This window comes from Crocodylus siamensis, chromosome 8, assembly GCF_052110815.1.
Source record: "Crocodylus siamensis isolate JL-2025a chromosome 8, ASM5211081v1, whole genome shotgun sequence".
In the NCBI taxonomy this organism is placed as follows: Eukaryota; Metazoa; Chordata; order Crocodylia; family Crocodylidae; genus Crocodylus; species Crocodylus siamensis.
In genome coordinates this window covers 24948262-24962820 of record NC_143402.1, presented here as the reverse complement: position 1 = coordinate 24962820, position 14559 = coordinate 24948262, and positions in this window count along the sequence as shown.

Here is a 14559-nt window from a genome sequence, read left to right as displayed (position 1 = left end):
GTCGGCACCTCGTCATGATTCCCATACCAATGGCACCACTGAGCAGAAGACAATTGAGGTGGGGGCAGTGGATGAAGTGCCAGTTCACAAACCACATGAAGTTTCATAGATTTCATAGATTTCCTAGACATTAGGGCTGGAAGGAACCCTGGAAGATCACTGAGTCCAGCCCCCTGCCCCAGGGGCAGGAAGTCAGCAGGGATCATAGGATCCCAGCAAGATAAACATCGAAATGTCTCTTGAAGGCGTTCAAAGTAGGTGCTTGAACCACCTCTGGTGGCAGTCTATTCCAAACCCTGGGGGCTCGGACAGTAAAGTTCTTCCTTATGTTCAGCCTGAAATCATCCTGGAGGAGTTTGTGACTGTTCAACCTTGTCATCCATTGGGTGGCTCTGGTGAACAAACGTTCCCCTGGATCCTGGTGAGTACCCTTGATAAACTTATAGGTGGCCTCCAGATCACCCCTGAGCCTTCACTTTTGCAGGCTGAAGACTCCCATGGCTCTCAGCCTGTCATCCTAAGGTCTTTTTTCTTGACCTCTGATCATGCACGTGGCTGTCCTTTGTACCCTGAAGCTTCTCCACATCCTTTTTGAATTGTGGAACCCAAAACTGGACGCAGTACTCCAGCTGCAGCCTCACCAAGGCCAAGTACAACAGGAGAATGATGTCCTGGGATTTGCTTGAGAAGCATCTATGGATGCAAGCCAGCATTTTGCTCACTTTACTAGCTGCAGCATCACATTGAAGGCTCATGTTCAACTTGTGGTCAATCATGACCCCCAAGTCCCTTTCATCTGTCATGCTAGCCAGCGTAGCACTGCTGAGCCTATAAACATGCTGTAGGTTTTTCCTCCCAAGGTGGAGAACTTTGCATTTTTCAGTGTTAAACAGCATCAGGTTCTCATCTGCCCATTTCCTGGGCCTGTCAATGTCTGCCTGGATCACCCTCCTGTCCTCAGGTGTCGATGCTTTACCCGAGTTTGGTGTCATCAGTGAATTTGGCCAGTCCACTTCTGACACCAATGTCTACATTGTTAATGAAGATGTTAAATAGTATAGGCCCTAGGACAGAGTCTTGAGGGACCCCACTGGTCACAATGCCCCCTGGGGACCCCACCATAGTGCTAAGCAGGAAATAGTTGTTTGCATCCCACTTCAAGGTGAGCTCAAAGACTTCACACCGGTCAGGTTTCACCCTCAGATTGCCAGCACATTTTGCTCAGATGACATTCTTTCTAGAAACCTTTTTAGGTTCACAGTGACATTCCTGGCATTGGGAACTGGGAGCAGCAAGACTCCCAGCTCCTGGTATGCCTCTGTCCCAGTCCATTTGCAGCCAATGTGCCTCCTGAGGCAGTGTGTGGCATTGAGGGCTCAGCTCCACAACATGGTGAAGTCTCTGTCATCTCAGCTGAACTCTCCTTTCAGCCAGCTACTCAGGAAGGTGGCCAGATCATGACTGGTGGGCTGCCTCATGATTCTTCAGGGTGCTGGTGGCAATACTGCTTATCATCTCATCTGGGCAGCTTAGGAGGCAGAAGGTGTTAGTGACCATTGCAACATCACAGAGGTCACCCATGTGGGGCATGTTGGTACCTCCCTGCTGGTTGCAAACATGTAGGATATCGTTGCTGGCCCACAGAGGCAGGTCCAGTCACTTCTTCAGGAGCTGTCAGATCTCGGTGTCCACCATCTTGCAGAGGGTCTTGGTCATCCTGGAGCTGACATCCAACGTCCTCTGTGGCTACTCTGCATCACTGGTGAGGAGGACCAGGTTGTCTTTGTAGGCCAGGATGCTCAGCTTACACCCATAGAGGGTGCTTGGCTTATACCTATCGAAGGCAGTTCCCACCACCTCTTGGAAGAGTGTCTCCATCACCAGGTTGAAGACAATGGGGATGAGTGGGCAGCCCTGCCTTGCTCCAGACTGGATAGGGGTGCTGTGCATCTTGCCATCTGGTGGTGGTACAGCTGTTGTAGAGCTCCCACATGAGGTTGATCGTCCCATCTGACATCCCGAGCTCCCAAAGGGTGTCAAAGATATGGTGGTGGGATATAAACTCGAAGGTGTTGGAGATGTCTAGCCATGCCACCATGCACTGGCCCTCCAAGCATTATTCAACATCACCTGGAGCATGAAGTTGTGTTCATAGCTTCCCTCATTTGACAGGAAGCCCTGCTGGCTCAGGCTGATGGCCTTCGCACTCACCACCCAGTTGGTGATCTGGGCCACCAAGCAGTTGTTGTAGAGCTCATTGATTGTGGAGCACAGAGCAGTGGGTCTCCAGTTGCTCAGGTCATCTGGCTCACCTTTCTTGTGCATGAGCATTGCCATCGCCTTCTTCCAGGAGCTGGGCATTCAGCAGAACCCCTGTACTGGTTGAAGAGAAGTGTCAGGAAAAGGCAGCCCAGGCCTCTTCTTCAGTAGGCTGCACTTGATGCCATCTTTGCTGGGTATGGTATCCCTGGTTCTGCTCAAGTGGGCCTCCACTTCCTTGGGCATGAAGCTTGCCTTGAGTCCCTCCCCAGAGCTGAGGGGAGTCAGAGATCCAATGGATGTGTTATGGGGCAATGGTTTCCCTCTGGGAATTGAAGATGCCATTGAAATAGGTGAACAGCGTCTCCTCGGGGAACTGACAGAATGATGAGGGTCCCTCTGGGATTTCCCACTTCACTTTGGGGCTGTTGGCCCAGTACAGGTTCTAGATTCTGGAAGTTGTCTCCCGGTCATAGCACTGGTGTTAAGGACATCTTTTGGGGTGGTGCTGGTGCAGTGCTGATTTGGCTGCCGGGCTGCCACTCCCCTGGGGTTGCCTGGTTTGAGTGGCTACCAACAGCTCGTTGGTGAGCTGGGTCACCAAGGCTTTGAAGGCCTCAAAGGTGATTGCCTTGGAGAGCTCCTCCATCCAGATAGCCTGCCAGGATGTGGACAGCCTCTGTGAAGGGGTGGGCCCTTGGTGGCTCAGGGGCATCCAGGAGAGGTGGGCTTCTGGCTTCAGGTGTCTCTGGAGCTTCTTGATCCAGGTTGCTATGAGCTGGGATCACATCCAGTTGGGGTAGGGTCCACATGGCAGTGTTGCTGGGGGAGGCTTCACTGTGAGAGGGATCCCTTATCACCTGGTCTCGGATTGCTGGTGGTGTCACTGGCTTCATGGGTCCTTTCATGGTAGCCATGTACCAGCGTACTGGAGTGAGTGGAGAGGTGGGCCTCGCTGTCATGGGCCTCCTTTCTGCACCCCAGACCCCGGCATATCTTCTGATGCATCTTCAGTTGCTTAGGCACATCAAAGTATGTCTCACAGAGGGTGCAGAAGAAAGCCAAGCACTTCTGGTGGATTCACCTCAGGTGCTTGTAGATGTGATTGAAGACTTGTAGTCTCTGGGCAGAAAGCAGGTTGGGCAGACCAGCTTCTTTAGGAAGGGGAAGAAAAGATAAATTAGATCAGAGGGGTTTTTTTTCTGTTACCTGGGCTGCCAACGGGGGGGGGGGGAAGTGGTCAAGCATGGCTGGATCCATAGTTCCTCTCTTGGGGGTCTGTCATCATTCAGGGGGGTCCTTTGCCATCCAAGGGGGTCCTTCATCATTTGGTGGGGTCTGTTACAGTCTGGTGGCATTTGTCACAGTTGGGGACAGGGGTTTTCCATCATCCAGGGGGGTCCCTCATTGTCCAGGGGGTCTGTCAGTGTCCAAGGGGCACCCTCCCTTGTCCAGAAGGGGTCCCCCATCATCCAAAATAGATTATCCGAGGGGGTCCGTCATCTGGAGGGTCCTCTGGTGTCCAGGGGGACTCTTCCAGCTAGGTTATTCTGTTGTTTGGGAGGGTCCCTTGTTGTTCAGGAGGTCCTCCTCTGATGTTGAGGGGGCACTTCATCATCTTGGGGGTCCTCCTCCAATTCCTGGGGAGGATTCCCTCATCATACAGTGGGGTCCCTCATTGTCCAGGGTCCCCTGACATCTTGAGTGGGGGGTCTTCCATTGTCTGGGGTCCTTTTCCATTCAGGAGGGTCTCTTATCACCTAGGGCTTTTTTCACCACCAGAGTCTGGGAGTCCTTCTACTCTTGGGGGGTCTACCATCTGGGGGTCTGCTGTCACCTTTTGGGGTACACTGGTGGATCTGGGCTCTGTCAGGGTCTGTGGTTGCTCACCGTGTCTGTGTCAGTCTGCCTCACTTGCTATCCTCGGTCTGTGGCCAGTGATTTGGGAATCTCCAGGTCCGTGATAATGATGGGAACCTACTACAAGGATATGTTAGTGCAGCCTATTTGAATAAGACAAATGGTACCATCCATTAAGTTCAGTCCTCCTCACCACTGACTCTGTTTCAAGTCATGGTGAGCCATAACATTGCATACAGTTCACCCAGAATCCCTCTGTTAATCCCTCTCTCAGACTGGTGCATACGATTAATGTGGCCTCACCCTCTGAGGTGAAGCCGGACCAGGTTGCCCAGTGCCTCATCTGCATATGAATTTTTGGAAATAACACCTATTCCAGTCATGAGCGGGGACTAATTAGCATATGGATCCTTTGTGGGTGGTATCTGGAGAACACAAACATACTGAGCAGTGCTGAGCTGTGGGGTCACCCTGACTTGAAATTTTTGCCTCTGGTGAGGCCCCACCCAATGAGCTATGTGGTAAACCACAAGCCTTTGCCTTTGCATTAATATCATGCATAGTTTGTATTACCTATATGTAGGTGCCAAAGTACTGCTCAAAAGTGTGTTTCTGGAGTACCTGTGCTAAAGCTTGCAGCAGTTAAAAAAAGGCAACAAGTATCAATTCTGGCTAAACTAAGTTCATGGGTACTATATGCCATTTGCTACAGCCATGTTTAGTTTCAAGGTTACTCTTTTCACATTTGCTCCTCACTTCCATGTGTTCAGAGTGAAGAGGGGGTGAAAGGGCTCCCAGGGAAAAAAGGTTGGGAGGAAGCAGAAAGTAAATGGGTGACCTGGCCCCCATCCTCCACCACCACTAAATTCCCTGCCGTAACAGTGGCAGAGGGACAAATATAAGGCAAACCTACAATAATTAAATTCCATACCTGGAAAATGATAACAAATTTATTGATTTTCCATATATAGAATCTAAATTTGGGGGGTTGTCTTATAATCAGGGTCAACTTCTATTCAAGTAAATATAGTAATCATGAGGGCTGTTAAGTGTTGGCACAGATTACCTAGAGAGTTGGTGGAATCTCCACCCCTAGATATTTCTTAAGAGCAGGCTAGACAAACACTTGGATGAATGCGTTGAACAGGTAACATTCTGTGTTGGCCAGTGGATTGGCTAGATGTCCTCATTATGTCTCTTCCATTTCTATAGCTGTATGATTCTAAACCATGACTCATATCCCATAACAACTGGGCCCATAGTTTCATAGTTTCTAGGGTTGGAAGGAACCTGAGCAGATCATCTAGTCCGACCCCCTGCCACGGCAGGAAAGAATACTGGGGTCAAACGACCCCAGCAACGTGTTCATCTAGCCTCCTCTTAAACACCCCCAGGGTAGGAGCCTGCACCACTTCTCTTGGAAGCTGGCTCCAGACCCATCCTTTACCCGATGCTGTTGCTGTGAGTTCTGTCAATGTAGGGAAGACAGTTGTATGAATTTTGGACATGTAGGGTCTATACATTCTGTTCCAAAAGTCTGGTTTGGCATAACAAAAACAAAATGAAATATACTAAGACTGATGTTTCTACTTCCTCTAATTTAAATATCAAATTAGTGCTGTAATTTTAACAAACTTTTGTGCCCAATATACTTTCTGTTCCAAAAGAGAACATCCTAATCCACCAATATATTTTGAATTTAAAAGATGGAGCACCAGCTGCTCGAAATCATTGAATACCACAATGGCCTATGTAGGGGCCTTTCTGAAGCCCTGCTCAATAGTACTATACCAGAATGGAGCCATTGTCTTTTGGATACTGTCTTCGCAGTACTGAGGAAGGAGATAATAAAGCTGACTCATAGTACAAGAAAAACTCCCTCATGAATTGACTAATGCATTGAAATGAACTAGCCTGCACTTTGTAAAATGTACCTCTAATTTATTCTCTTCATTTTCTGGCTTGTTTTCCCCCCCCGTCTCATTTTTCATGTTTTCTTATGTTTATTTCCATCCTTTGTATAATATAATTTTTTCTGTAGCAATTTTCATTTTTTATATTCTTTCTATACTGCCACGATATCTGCAGATGTTCAGACCATGACTCACTTGAGTTATATAGTATGGGGGGAGGTGGAAGGGGGGTTAAGAAGCCTTCTCATTATACCCAAACCTTGAAGGGCCAGATCTTTCTCTTTCCCCATACTGACTAATATCTTGTTCTGTGAGTTTCTCCTATGGTTTAATTGATGTTATTTATTAAGTACCACTTGGTGCATCTACATATGAAATTAAAGTGATGGAATGAACTCTGGTGCACTCCGTGCCAGAGTTAACTGCTCCCAGGTGCAGCATCTACACATGCGCCTGGGACAGCAGCATTTTCAGTTGGGGAGGAGCAGACCTGAGCTGGCAGCAGGCTCAGGGGGTTAGCCTTGGGCTTTGGGTGGTTGTGTTGGGTGCTGTTGGGGCTGGCTGGGGCACAAGAGTTCCCAAAGTGTGGAGCTGTGTGGCTAGGTGGCAGGAAGGGCTCTGGCCCTCTGCTGCCTGGGCTGAGCAGAAACAATTTATATGTGGGTTTGCTTTTATACATGTGTTTCACCACAGTTAATAACTCTGCTGTAATATAGTACTGTCCTAATACTGGTGCTCATGTAGACAGTGATGCTTTACTGTGGAGCTAATTACTTAACTCTGCAGTAAGGCACACATGTAGATGTACCCAGTGTGAATAAAAGAGGGTAGGACCTGGCTGTTGGTACACAATAATACGCATCCCCAAAACTGACTGCAGATTCTGTATCTGGAGTGTTTGTTAAGTGTTCTTTTCTATTCTGATGTAATGTCATCGTGCATCACGCAACAGTTTAATGAGATACGTATTCCCACGATCAGGTTGTAGAGTAGAACAACTATTATTGACCATTTGTGTGAACCCCTGAATGGGGTTTGGAGATTCCTTCACTTAATGATTGCCTGCATCCTGTCACCCCAAACACACATCCCCCGACTCCCAGGGTTATGTGTCTCCTTTGTACCCTGCCATCTCTTATGCTTTCTCATGGTAATACAAAGTTCATACAATTCATTTTAATGTTAATTCTACATGGTATCAATTATAAATAAGGATAGATTAATGAATCTGTCATTCTGTATTTCTCACACAGTGAGTGAAAGCTGAAAAATCCTTTGATTCATCAGTCATAGATAGATGGTTTAATACTAAAAATACTTATTAAAAGGTATTCAATAATGAAGGACTACCTGTGATGACCTCTCACTTGGCATTCAGCTGTCTCAAAGTAAATATATCCTATGGTATTTCAGCTGTCTCGCAAAAGAGCCTTTACATAGATTCAGATTTTTTTCTCTTTTTAGTCTTAGGATTTGACATTTCATATTTATCAGACAAAAACATCAATTTGAATAAGTTGAATAAAAACTCCCTTCTGTTGTGAGTTTTTTTAAATTTAATGTAACATTTGTATGCAGGGCTCCAAAGCCAGGGGTGCTTTTTCTTGGCCTTGCTGGTCACAGGAAACAAAATTAAAGTCATATTCCACACACAGTGAAAAATAACAATCATATCTATAAACCAGCTGAAATGGGAATGAATTATGTTCATTTCACAGCCAAACTCACCTTAGTCAACCTACTTGGCTCTAATACTCATTTATGTTGCTGGAAATTATCAGTGGTGAAAGGATTCCATTAGAATTCCAAAACGCTTTGAAAAGGCACTTTGTAGACATTTTGTAGAAATAATTTTTATTCCTGTCTTTATAGGTGCTTTTTTCCCCTGCCTATCAAGGTGTTGAATCTCTGGCCAGGATACAGGAGTGACTGGGTGAAACTGCTTCGTGGCATAATTTGCATTTCTTATTTGTGGGGTGTTAGAAATATCACAGTTTGGGATTTAATCCTGCCTTCTCAAGTAGCATCTTGAGAAGTTAGCTGCTGTCTTGCATTCCATGTCCTTCGAAAAGTGCAGTCTAAAACTGAAAGACTGTCAGCTTCCCTATATTGGCAGAAGAGGGGAAAAAAAGGGGGAAAAAAAAAGAAGAAATCATCACTTGTCAGTAACCTTTTACTATGGTTTTCAAGCTTGGCTGTCTGAGAATTAAGCTCCTAGTTCAATATTTAGCCATGTATCAGTGAACTATAATAGTTCGATTTTTTTTCAGAAGTCTGGAACATTTGTTGAATTAATTCAGCACAAATTGCTTTGATTTAAGTACCCACTGTAAGCACACTAGTTTGAAAATGTTAATCTTACAGTACCTCCATTTATTTATAATCATTTAATTAATACTGTATTGCTCTGCAAGTTGCACCCACATTCTAGAGCCCTCTTCCAGTGACATGCTGGTGTAAAGGATCATAAATTCATTTACATTAAATAAATGAGGTATATAATGAGTGTTGTGGGATATAATGAATTGAGTAGTAGAATCATCACAGTAGCTTCTATATAATTTATTTTGATACATCTGTTATTTTATGTCATCTCTGCTCTTCTGTTTTTGTATTGACAATCATAACTACAGGCTGGAACATGAACAACTAGTGACTGGAGGGGCATGATGGCAGTGAGCGGTGAGGAGGGACCACCCGCAGCGCAGCAGGGGGGAGGGAGTTGGTGAGTAGTAGGTGGTGAGTGGGGACTGCCTGCAGCTGTCGGTGGCCGCATCGACAGCGGTGGGGAGAGGGGGTGGTGGCAACCACTCACAGAAGCTAGTGGAGGCTTTTGTGGAGGCCAATCTTGGGGGGGGCATGTGTCCCACTGTGCCCCCCCTGTACATCACCTATGGACGTTGGAAATTGTTAAGAAGGTGATGGTTTTGGCATCTGGAGTGGGTCATTGGGGTTTATGGGCTCTGATGAGATGTGAGAAGCAGTCTTCAATAAGCACGTTATCAGGCTGTTTCTACTGCTCACAACTTCCTTTAAACACAATGGATGAGTTTTGGAAAAAATGAAATCTCTTTAAACATTGAAATAAAATACTATCATAGTCAGAATGTTATACAGTAAGTCTTTTTGTTTGATACGTTAAGGACTATTATTTGCTTTCTGTGAATTCACTGACCTCAATTAATTGTCTGTTCTGAAAATACATGAAGGTGCAAACAGCACTGGTTGCCATGCTGCTAAATCTACATAACTTCACAGACTCATTCATTTGAGCAGTTCCCCAGTATGTCATTCTCCAAGCCCAATATCTGTGCCCTGCAGGCCTCTGGAACTCTGCATGAGTGCAGTGGAGGGGGAAAGACTCAATATTTCTTGCCAGCAGATATTGCTTCTGCTGAGACTAAGCATTACTCCTCGCTGTTTGCATTTGACTGTATCAACATTAAGATCCCTTGTCTCAAAATGGTACTCATATTGGGGCTAGGGTGAAGTTGGTGGAACTCTCCAAGGATCCACCCACAAATCTAGCTCCACCCACTAGAGATGTCCAAATGCAACCAGCAGTGGAATGGGAAGGTGTTTAAAACATAAACCTTATTCTTGGCTTGTCTTCAGGATGTTTTGATGAAAAGGATACAACTGGATTGAAGTGTAGGCTTAATATGAGGCTTATACTCAAGAGCAGAAATCAGGAGCAGCAAGTGCCTTATTTTGTTGTAAAAATTGTGAAAAAGCAATATACTAAAATAAACAAGCGATACATTGGGGGTTTGGAAACTTGAAACTTAAAAATAAATACTGCACACGTGGTGAAACTTTCCTTTGACTTTTAATTAAAAATTATCTCACCATCTTAATGTGGGTGCTGAGAGTTGATGCATCAGGCATTTGGTGTTGCTTGCAGCATTAGGAACTGAACCTTTAAGTAACCACTTCCTGGCTTCCTGGTTTCTAGAAGTGTATGGGAGGGACAGGAAAAAGGACATACTTTGCTAAGCAGAGGTAGCTAGAATTGTGTGATTGAAGAAAGAGGACTTACTTCAGGAACCTTGAGCCCAAAATAATTCTTGAATATCACAAGGTGAGCATGTGTAAAGATGCCATATGCTCCTTGGTGAAGGAGTGTATTTCTAGCTCATATCTTCTATTCAGGATAAAGATCTTAATCTTAGATGAAATACTGTTTAAGGACCTCTGGGTGATGATTCCAAATGTGCTAAGATAGGGAAAAATATGAAAATAGGTAAAATTCATGGAGAAAGACACTTAGCATTTAAAAAGCGAAAGGGAAGGCATAGAAAGATTTCCAATTGCCTTAATAGGAAGTAGACAAAGTTTGTTGCATATATAAAAAATATATGTAATGTCAAATAAGAAAGCCCATGTTGGTGCTGCAGGAAAAATTGCACCTTGGAGCAAAGGTTTGGATTTATGCTGGCTGGGGAAAACCAGCAAACTATATTCTATGAGATATTTTCACTTATTTTCACTTTCCTGAGATACCTTTACTAGGAGATACAACAACTAAACCAGTAATTGTTCATGTCAAATCTATTTTTTCCAGACATGTCTGATGTAGCGACAGCTGATAATGGTGAGAATGAGGTTTTGAAGCAATTTCCGGTATAATTTGAGTGTAGTCATGTAGCCATTAATCCCCAATGATCCCAATCCAATCAATTGGTGTGAAATGGTCTTAAAATAATACAATGGATCCTGAATAAGCATGAGGAGTCAGACTTTTATCTGTACTTAGCACAGCTAAATTACAGGACAGCACGAATGAATCATGGTTTTTCAGAAAAACCATTTCTGATTAACAGAAAGCTGAGAGCTAGACTGCCTCTAATGCTAGAAACCGACGTCAGAGGAACTGGAAAGTTACAGAGGCATAGAGAGAGAAAACGCGAAACACAATTAAAACAAATATTTTGAGGTTACAGAAATCATTGTCAGTTCATTAATATGGTGGAGGTTAAGTACAGGCATTCAAGAATCCCACGCGGAAGCACTCTAACTTTCAAGTTTTACTTTAAGTGCCCCTGTTTAGGTCAAGAGGAAGCAGAACACATGTTAGCTTTTGTGTGTGTGTCTGTGTGGTGGGGGGGAGACTCACAGCCTGCCTCATGACCTGAGCTCAGCAGGTAGAGGGGCTTCTTCCACACCTCCCAGCATGCCTGAGGGCTCTCTGAGCTGCTGAAGACTCCTGAGTGGAGCCAAACAGCCAAGCTACCCCTGATTGGTTGGTGGGGGTATCACGGCTGCCCACTCGGACCTGATGTAGCAGAGTCTCATCATGGCCATGAGACATCAGCCAGCCATTCTGCGCATGCCCCACCCACCATCCCCCATGTCCCAGATGCCTGAGCTCTCTCTGTATGTTTCCTGGATGCCTGGGTTCTCTGTGTGTGCGTGGGCATGCATGTGTCCTGGATGCCTGTATTTCTACCCCTCCCCCTCCTTTGCTGATATTGCTGGCCCCACCCTGCCGCACAGCAGGCTGTCTGGATGTGTGAAGCCCTCACCCACATGGACCGGGAGCCCTCCCTGGATGAGTAGGGCCAGAGGGCTTCAAGTGCCTATACCTTGGCACTGGGCCATGGATCTCCTGCAACAGGCTCCTCTGGCCCTACTTCATGGGCACCGCTGTCCACAACCAAGGCTGCCCAAGCACTGTCCCCCTTCTCTCTCTCACCCCAAACCCCCCCAGAGGTACACACTAGTGTGCAGGGGAATGTGGTATGAAGTAGAGATGTGCCTTAGTTTAAAACATGCAGTTGCAAAACTTTTAGTGTGTTTATTAAACAAAAAACATATGATTTTTGCCTACTCTGGAACTTGGAACCTTCTTCTAGGTTAACATTGAGAGAGTGGGGAAAGACCCTGCCTGTACAGGGTGGTTATGCCATTGAGTGGGGGGAGAGGAGTGGGCAGCCATGGGGGCTCAACTTAAACAAGAAACCTTGGAGTGGCTGGGGGAATGCCACCTGTAAAACTGGCACCCCTCAGTTTAAATAAATGTTGCAGCTGCCAAAATTTTCATGTGAATAATAAGGAAAAAGTGTGGAACATTGCTCACTCTGGACCTTGGACCATAGCCCAGGGGGCTGCCATTCCTCACAGAGGCTGCACTGCTTCCCAACAATGGGACCCAGACCTGCAGTGGCTTGGCTTGGTGAGCTTGTGGGACACCCCCACCACCCCCTGTTCTCCTTGGGGTCCTGCGCCTGCACTGGCAACTGCCAGTTACTGGGTGTAACAAGTTGGCTTTGGAAGGCAAGCTGAGTCAATGCTGGCCTTGGCAGCAGGTCTGGGGCATCCTGGTCCCCATCCCCTCCCTCACTGCTGCTACCCAGAGCAGACCCTGCCAGATGCCTTCCTGGCTCCTTGAACCACAGTTCAGTGGCTCCCAAGCACCATATTTCCTGTTCTGGGCCACCCCCCTGACCCCTCCAGCATCTCCCAATTAATGTGTGATGTGGAGAGTTCCCCCACAATTGCCATCCAGACCTCCCCCCCCAGTGGGACTCTCAGGCATGTCACTCAAGGGAGGGCAGTGTTTTAGTAAAACACTGTAACAGGTTACCCAGAGAAGTGGTGGAAGCTCCATCCTTAGGGGTTTTCAAAACCTGGCTAGACAAAGCTTCAGGTGGGATGATCTAGTTGGGCTTAGACTAGATGACCTCCTGAGGTCCCTTCCAACCCTAACTTTCTATGATTCTATAAGTCCCTGGAGCAGGGCTCTCCATGATGGGGTGTGGGGAGGTGAGCAGCAGCCTGCCCCACCACTCCAGCCTGGGAGGGCAATGGTTTCCCTGTGGGAGGTGGTGTTGATGCCACTCAGAGGTTCATAGCTGGATCTCAGGTGGTTTTTGACCCTGTGCATAAATTTCTTATCCTGGCACTGAAACTCTCTCAGCTTCATAGTGGTATATATGACCTCCCTCAGAGATCAACTGGCCATTCACAGACCTTGTTCTTGGACCTTCACAGTGCATTACTGGTCCTGGATGGCCTGTTAAAGTGTCACGGCACAGCAGATGCAAGCAGTTGCCAACCTATCCTTGCCACCCTCACACATCGAGGGCTTCCTTTGGTTGTCATGTCACTGACACCATCTACACACATATCTCCAGCACTCTGCAGGTGTCCAGCTGACCGTCCTGGATCCAGCATTTCATGCCCCATGACTGGGACTTCTGTGCACAAATGCAGAGTCTGCAGACAAGGGAAACACCGAGTGGCCTCTGGTGAGTCTCCTGTCTGGACCCTTTCCCCCACTTGGGGCTGGAAGTCAAGCAGCTCCTCACAGCCCAGCATTGACCACAGCCCAGAACTGCCACATTCTGCCTCCCAGTTGGGAAAACATGGATGCCTGGATTCCATCTCCCTGCTGGGAGGACTGGGAAAACCAAGTGTCAGGGCTCAGAGGCATGAGTCTTCTCTGGTTCTCTGGGAGCAGAGGGAGGGAGAATGGTGTGGGGGTTGGGGGCAATGTTTGAAAGGCACAGGGTCAGCGAAGAGCATCAATAAATCAGTATAATCAGTCTTCCACATGAACAGTCATCAAGCCAAAAGCATGTTGAATATCAGAGTAGGCAAGTACATCTTTCCCCATGAGCATACTCCACCTTACCAAGGAGACATATTAGACCGTTCCCTCACCTATAAACATCACATTCAGAAGGTCAGCAGTAAAGTCTTTGCACAGGTAGCTGCCTTAAGACATTTAGCCAGGATGACATGCGGTGACAACTTCAAAGTGCTCTGAACCAGCATAGTTGCAATGGTATATTGCCACCGGAGGCTCAGGAAGGCAAAGGAGGCCGTAAGCCCCAGCCTGGCTGCAGGAGAGGCTCCTCACAATGGTATATGTCCCAGCAGAATACTGTGCTCTTGTGTGGTCCAGAAGCAGAATACTGTGCACAGCAGAATAATGTGCTCCTGTATAGTCCACAAGTTGTTGTACTAAAGGTCTCAATACTGTAGTTAACAGTGTGTAGATACTCATAAGAGGATGCACAATTTGCACACATGCAGATGTATTCCCTGCACTCTAGGGCATTAGACTAAGTGACATAAGAATGACATAAGAAGACCCTAACCACTCCCCTGCTGCCTGATTTCTGGGCCCATGGAGAGCCTGGCAGGTGAGGTACTGTGGCCTTGTGTGTTCAACTAAATTTATATAAGAGATAGGGTGAATGGAATCCTTTTTGAAGTGTAGCACCCAGAACTGGATGCGGTACTCCAGCTGCATCCTCACCAATGCCAAGCAGAGCAGGAGAATAATTTCCTTAGTTTTGCTTGGGATGTATCAGTTGATGCATGATAGCATATTGTTTGCTCTGCTAACTGTAGTATCACATTGGTGACTCATATTCATTTTATGGTCAGTTATGACCCTCCAGCTTCTTTTCGGATATGGTGCTAGCCAGCGTAGCACCACTGAGTCTGTATCTTTGTTGCAGATATTTCCTCCCCAGATGGAGCACTTTACAGTGTAGGGGGCATCAGTGTAGGGCAC